The sequence below is a fragment of the Erpetoichthys calabaricus genome, chromosome 6 (assembly GCF_900747795.2).
Source record: "Erpetoichthys calabaricus chromosome 6, fErpCal1.3, whole genome shotgun sequence".
NCBI lineage: Eukaryota > Metazoa > Chordata > Cladistia > Polypteriformes > Polypteridae > Erpetoichthys > Erpetoichthys calabaricus.
Genome location: NC_041399.2, coordinates 31,767,565 through 31,775,462, shown reverse-complemented (window position 1 = coordinate 31,775,462; position 7,898 = coordinate 31,767,565).

Genomic DNA, 7,898 nt, shown 5'->3' with positions numbered 1-7,898 from the left:
GTAACACAAAATTGTTATCAAATTTAAAACATAATTACAAAATGTGCTGTTAAAATGCCAGTTTCATTTCAAGCAGACTGACTGGCCAGTGGCTAATCGATAAAGGTCAGCAGTCAGTCCTCCTGCCCTCATTATGTCGAGTGTATTTTTTTTCCTTCCCATCCAACTTGTGCACTCAAGTGCTTTTCTGATCTTCTCCACTCGAAGAATTGCTGGAGGTTCTGTCTAAAGGCTTTAAATCTGGCCACGGCCTGTGAAGCTATGCTAGCTATGAGATGTGCAGGCGACACAGAAGCCCAGCAAGTGATACCCTTTCACGCTCGCCAGCCTAATCCAATTTTAGAAACATTCCCGAGCATACTTTGGGTTGATGTGTTGATTTCTCGGGCCACTCCAAAATCCAGTTATAATTACACAGGCTGCATCGGTTTGCACGTTTACCATCGTCATGTAGGTGACAGGCGCCCAACGGCTTTTCAAGGTTTGTTTCCATTTTCATCTGCTTTAAAGAAAACAAAACGGTTTAGATTAAGGCTGGCATGTTGGTTTTTCACAGCACTCTGCTGAGCTCAGTCACTTGCTACTTCTGTGTGGTATTCATTTTCACCAATCCATCCATTTCCTGCTTTTTGACTCGCTGAGGATTCCATCTGTGAGAAGCCCTGGAGCGTCGGGTAACAAAGTGGAAACCAGCCCTGGATGTGACACCTCTGGGCACACTCATGGATCCTCTTAATGCAGGCATTTGTGGGGTCGCGGGGAGTCGGACCTGGTAGCACAGGGTGCAGTGCACAGCCTAGGGACCTCATGTATAAATGGTGCGTGCACATAAAAATGTTGTACACTCCCGTTTCCACGCTCAAATCGCGATGTATAAAACCTAAACTTGGCGTAAAGCCACGCACATTTTTACGCTAGCTGAAACCCTGGCGTACACAAGTTCTCCACTTGGTTTTGCAAAATGGTGGCATCCAGCGTCAAAGCAGTGCTTTTGTTCCAGTGTGGTTGTCCTTTCTTTTTTAGATCCACATCCCTGACGCAGCTTTATCAAATACACTGAAATTAACCGCATATTGTTTATTAGTTTAATGCATCTGAATTTGTAATTAACCTGTAACAATATAATGGACCAGGGAATAGCCAAAGTATTCCAAATACCACAGCTGCTTTAGCGTTGTTACTCTCACTGCATCTTCTTTTTCTTCTTTCAGCTGCTCTCGTTAGGGGTTGCTACAGCGGATCATCTTTTTCCATGTTACTCTCACTGCACCACTCGGAGTATTTATATCACTGTATCTGAGTGTGGAATAACAGCTCTACAGCAGCTGATAGGAAAGAGAATTATCGGTATACAGCATCAAGCACACGCTGCCTCAGCCATGCTGTCTATTTGAACTGTTCTCATCCAACAAACGCTTCAAAGCCTTTCCTGTACAGACCTTGTGGTTCAGAAACAGTTTCATCCCAAGAACTATAAATGCGCTCAATCAGTCCATCAAGTGCTTCTTATAGAACTGTTTGTACTTATAAGTACAATTACCTCACTGTAAACTTGCGATACAGTTATAATATTCCACAACCTGAGCCACTTTATAAAGCGCATATTTACATATGATGACAATATCATTTTTAAGATGAAATGTAGCAAAATATGTTTATTACATTATACAGATAAAATGTTAACATCATTTAAATAATCTATGTTGTTAATAATTAAACATGCGAGGACACGGTGCCGCAGCGCTACCTAGTTCAGGGATTGTTCTTGCCTTGTGCTGTATTCTTGCTGGTGCTGGCGCGTCAATGGAAGCATAGATGGATAGAATAATTAAACATGTACTACAAAGATATTTCAATGTTCCTTAAAAGTTTTGTAGAATCTGCGTTCTAAGCTTACAGATGGCTTAACGTCTATTACAGAGCTGATTGTGTACTGCTGTGATAAATTATTTAATCGAAGGTTGCACACAGAAGCATCTTGTGTGAGGCAGGAACAATCTCGGGACAAGGTGCCAGTTCTTCAGTATCACTGCGCCACCGTGTTCCCAAGTTTAATAACATGCTTTAACTCCTATCATCATGAAAATGATATCAAGGATACATCTCAGTATTTTAATTGTTCAGAGAACTGTAATATCACGAATGTAATGGATTCTGTGTCCTGTCGGAGGAAGGGAAAGCCCGTTTAAGAGGCACGTAGTGATTCACACACATAGAGCACATAGAAGATCGAATACAAAACTAAGCATTTAACGTGCTACTTTAGTTAAGATGGGATTTGAGAAACAAGTAAATTAAATGATTTAAAAATGAAGTTTATGATGTTCTATTTTAATGACAAAATAAACTACGTGATTAAAGTGGAAATTTCGAGATTAAAGTTGACATTTCGAGCTTCTTTTTCACTGTGTCCCTATTTTTTTTTGTTTTCTCTGTACCCTAATAAGCTTTCATATGACAGTCAGACGGTGGGCTACGACTCACCTTTTCACGAGTTTGATATCTGACTACCTCTTTTTTATTTTGGGCACTGTGCGACTTTGTGAACATGAGCTTTCGAGTTTCTCCGACATGCTATGTCACTCGATCAACTTCCCTTTGTTGTTTATACCGCTGTTAAAACCAACAAATAGTACGTTTTTCTTTGCCTCCACTTGGTATTCGCTGAAATTCTTCTACTTTCCACCGTGCTTTTGTCATTGTCTTTTCACAGAACACTGAGCTTAACGGCTAATTATATTGATTAGCATATTCAAAGAGGCGTAATTCTGGGAGGAGTTTGGGAGTGGCTGCAGGCGCGTACACGTGCGTTACTTTTCACGCTGACTGGGATTTATGTAACGGAAGAACATGGAAGTTGGCGAACGCACAGATTTATGCATCTGGATTTTTTTTGTGCATACGCACATTTCCGCTTTTGTCCGTACACCATGTTTTAGTGTGAATTCTACGCATGGCATTATACATAAGGCCCCAGGACTGGACTGGAGGTGCACCCATCACTCACTTGGCACACCAACACTCAGTGTTGTGCAAGTTCACACCTTACAAGAACTCACAAGTTCTGTTCACACAGATTAACTCTTTTAGGGCAGATGTCGACTTTTGTCGACAGGAGGGGTTGAAGGCGAATGTCGACAAAAGTCGACATCCAGGGATAATGGGCGACAATCAGCTGTTAATGGCGACAAATCTCACTGTCACGTCACAGGCATTCCCTCTGTGCTTGGAGGAATGCTAGACTCGTTGACTCGGCAAATAAACATTGCGTGTGCGTGAGTTGCGAAATGTAAACAAAGGCAAGATGGCACCGACATGTGAAAAGGCAGCGAAGCAAGTGCAGAAAAGAAAACACTTGGCAGACATTGTTTTGCGCATTACCGCGGAGTCGGACTCTTGATTTTTCAGAATCGGACTTTATTGGCAGTGATCAGGAGATCGAGCAAGAGAGTTAGAAGCAGGCATCAGCTGATCAGACACCAGCCGATGCCGCGCGAGCGGATCTGCTGCCAGTTGAGTGCCTTCGCGCAGCCGATGCATCTACGGCAAGGTTCGCGTGGGATAAATACACATACATTGATCCGTTGAGAGCCGATATGGCTACCGGAGTTTACAAGACGGCATGGCTTGCTTTTGGACACGACAGATCACCAGCTGCTGTACTTCAGGCTGCTCTCTCCTGATGCTGCTTTTCAGCTACTGTCAGACGAGACAAACAGGTAGGCAGAGATTTTTTTTGAATCGCGGGCTGCGTTTGCATCGCATTCTCGTTATTCAAAGTGGAAACCCACAACGAAAGACGAGATGAAGCGCGCTGTGGCATTACAAATAGAGATGGGACAGAACTGGTGATATAACTTCAGGGAGCATTGGTCCAAACGTGTTTTGTCCCCTGGTGGCTTAGGTACGTGCTGCTGCAAAGTTTTATTCACTTCTGTAATAAACAGAAGCAAATCCCATGGGGTGAGCCAGGCTATAATGCCATACATAAAGTTCATAAAGTTTCAGAAGATGAAAAGAGGTGACAATACGGTTTTCATGCAGGCAGAAAACTTGGTGGCAGTGGCATGGCACGATGGCAAATGGGTGACTTGTCTCTCTACAGTACACACTAACAATATATGTTAGAAAATGCAGCAACAGACAATTGAAAAATAGGCATCAAAACAACACATAGAGAATTCAGGCTCATACAACATGCAAGACAGTAACATTTGTCAAAAGTAAATATTTTTTGTTGATTTGATATGTTAAACAATTGCTTTGTGTTCTTTTTTAAAAAATGTTAGTTTTTGGAAAAATATTCAGCCCTGGGAGAAAAGAAACAAAAAAAAAATTAGCCCTAAAAGAGTTAAAATGAATCAATTCAGGTTCATAGTTGACCATTTCAATTTTGAACTAGTTCATGTTCAGTTCATTTTGTATTTTTTAACAAATGAGAATAAATGACCCATGAGTTTACTTTTTTCAATTTTGCATGCCTTATATTAGGCTATTGCAATGTTCCTGAATAAAATACAATAATTATGAAGACTGTTTTATTTAAATACACTTTACTGAGTTATACCCAGCAACAAAAATGTATACAGTAATCCCTCCTCCATCGCGGGGGTTGCGTTCCAGAGCCACCCGCGAAATAGGAAAATCCGCGAAGTAGAAACCATATGTTTATATGGTTATTTTTAGAATGTCATGCTTGGGTCACAGATTTGCGCAGAAACACAGGAGGTTGTAGAGAGACAGGAACGTTATTCAAACACTGCAAACAAACATTTGTCTCTTTTTCAAAAGTTTAAACTGTGCTCCATGACAAGACAGAGATGACAGTTCTGTCTCACAATTAAAAGAATGCAAACATATCTTCCTTTTCAAAGGAGTGCAAAGCAAGCAGTCAAAAAAAAAATCAATACGGCTTTTAAGTATGCGAAGCACCGCCGGTACAAAGCTGTTGAAGGCGGCAGCTCACACCCCCTCCGTCAGGAGCAGGAAGAGAGAGAGAGATAGCGAGAGACAGATAAAAAAAATCAATACGTGCCCTTTGAGCTTTTAAGTATGCGAAGCTCCGTGCAGCCTGTCCTTCAGGAAGCAGCTGCACACAGCCCCCCTGCTCACACCCCCCTACGTCAGCGCAAGAGAGAGAGAGAGAGAGAGAGAGAGAGAAAGTTAGCTGGATAGCTTTTCAGCCATCTGCCAATAGCGTCCCTTGTATGAAATCAACTGGGCAAACCAACTGAGGAAGCATGTACCAGAAATTAAAAGACCTATTGTCCGCAGAAACCCGCGAAGCAGCGAAAAATCCGCGATATATATTTAAATATGCTTACATATAAAATCCGCGATGGAGTGAAGCCGCGAAAGGCGAAGCGCGATATAGCGAGGGATCACTGTAACCATAAATGCTAATATCCTCCCGGTCAAAAAAAGAAATTAAAGATGCAAGTATACATATAAATTACTGCTGTGACACAAATGGTGACTGTGGGACCAGCGTTTAGGTGAACTAACGTATTACGCTGCTGGCCAAAATTCGCGTCACATATTGCATGTCCAAATGGTTAAAATATAAAGTGGCCCGTGTCAGCGGGGGTGCAGCTTAAACACAAGCAGGCAGACACAGACAGTGCCTATTTGATTTTACGTTATTTTTTCCGAATACAAATAAATGGCAAAAAATTTGTTCAAAATAAATATTTGTAAAAATCCACTATTTATGCTTATCTGACTACCGTATTCAGATGTGGCTCCACCCCTACATTACAGGGTAAGGCAAAACGTTTAATGTGAACCTAAACCAGATCCAGAATGTCACATAAAACTGAACGAGCTCACGTTCAAGTTCTTCACTTGCAAATACATTACGTTAAGTTCACCGTTCTTAGAAAAATGCGCTTGTTCAATGAACGCTCTTTTGAACTAGTTCATGCACAACACTGGCCAACACTCCTACAGTCATACTGAGTTACAAATGTGTGTGAGGAGACCAGAGAAGCCTTATGGAGAGATAAGGAGAGTAGTCAAACCCCACCTAGTAAGTGCCGTTTGAGTGGGCTTTGAATCCTGACCTCTGGAGTTCTCATGCAGCTGGGCTATGGAGTCACAACAAGTGTGTGTCCCTTCAAGGCAGCCATCTCTCTGTACTCCACTACTGACTAAAGCCCACTGAGAGGCCTTGGGTGGCAAAAGGTCTGTCTGCAGCTAGATGGACATCATTAGCAAAGTAGGACACGCTGAGGATACTTATGTTTAATGGAAATCAAGTGTGTATAAGTAAAGAGTAAAAGATAATCACTGCTGAGAAACTGACCATAGGCCGTGTTCAAGACGCTAAAGCCCCTCATCCACTATTTGTTTCGATTTTACTCCTCACATATGCGTTGGGTTAACTGGTGACCATGGCCCATGGGCTCAATCATCTCAGGGCCCTTGCAAGTCAAAGCAAAGAGCTGCCAAAGCGTTTCTGTTTTCCAGTTGGTTTAAGTTACACCGAACAACAAAGATTTCACTTCCTGAACACTTTTTGGTGTATCTCACAGATTTTAGCCTGCAAGCACACACATTCAGTATAATATCTACAACTGGAACGTCTGTAGTGATCTTGAAGTAGCAGCACTATGACTAGGAATGCAGCTTGGATATACTGTACCAAGTCCTGGAATGGGACAGCCATTCAAACGTGTCTCACGAGAATTAAAAAGAAACGGCAGAACAGCATGGCACTTGGCGACTTAGCAAGGATGTTTTTGCCTCCACTTCATATAAAACTTGGACTGATTAAATTTTTTGTGAAAGTGATTAACAAGGAAGGTGATGGATTTCGAGGCAGATGTTTCCATCACCAACTGATGCTAAGATTGAGGAAGGCATGTTTGTTGGTCCACAAATCAGACGCGTCAACAATGACAAGCGGTTTAAAGATCTGCTAGTGGGGCCACCAGAAATTGCATGAAAGGCATTCAAGGGTGACGCTGAGAATTTTCTTGTCAACTACAGAGCACCAAACAATGTCCTGCTGGTTGACAACATGCTTCAAGCATACAAAACCATAAAGGGCAAGATGATGCTAAAAATTCATTTTCTGCATTCACAACTGGAGTTCTTCCATGCTAAAACTGGTGCAGTCAGTGATGAACTTGGTGACACGGTTTCACCAGAACTTTGTAATGATGTAAAAACAGTGACAGAGCAAGTGGAGTCCATCTGCAATAGCCGACTATTGATTTACAGTAACAGGAGAAACTTCAGATGCTGAGTACAAATGAAAATCAGCAGCAAAACATCTTTAACTCAACTGAAGTAATACAATGTGTCATCATCATTAAGCAATTAAGCACACTAAACACAATAAAAGTTAAACTCATCTTCTCCAAATTCCGATGTGATGCAGTCAATCGGAAATTATATTTGTGTTCAGCTTGAAACTGTCCAGAACAAGGTTTCTTAAAACTATGGGTTTTGAATTATTGTTGTATTTAATGGTAATGGGTCATGTATAGTATGCAAAGTCTGTAGTGGTGGGTCACTGCAGGTTGCTTAAGCAATTGACATTGCTCCGACAATCGTCCTAAATTACTCTCCCCACTCTGATGGTCCTCCATGATTCTCCAAAGGGAACCTGATTAGATGACAGTCCACCACCCCCACTCTGATGACTGTCCACGATTCTCCAAGGAAGACCTCCCCCACACTGGACATTCAAGGAATGGATCTCGAAGACACTAAAATGATTAAGAGTGGGTCACGACAAAAAAGTTTAAGAAATTCTGGTCTATCACAATCAGCAGCATTCTGAGAACACTTGTTGTCCAGTATCGCAAACAAAAGTCCAAATACTCAGTTACTCCATGGCTAATGGACACCACAGTTAAGGCTCCCATAATCAAATGAAACTTGAGTTCTAT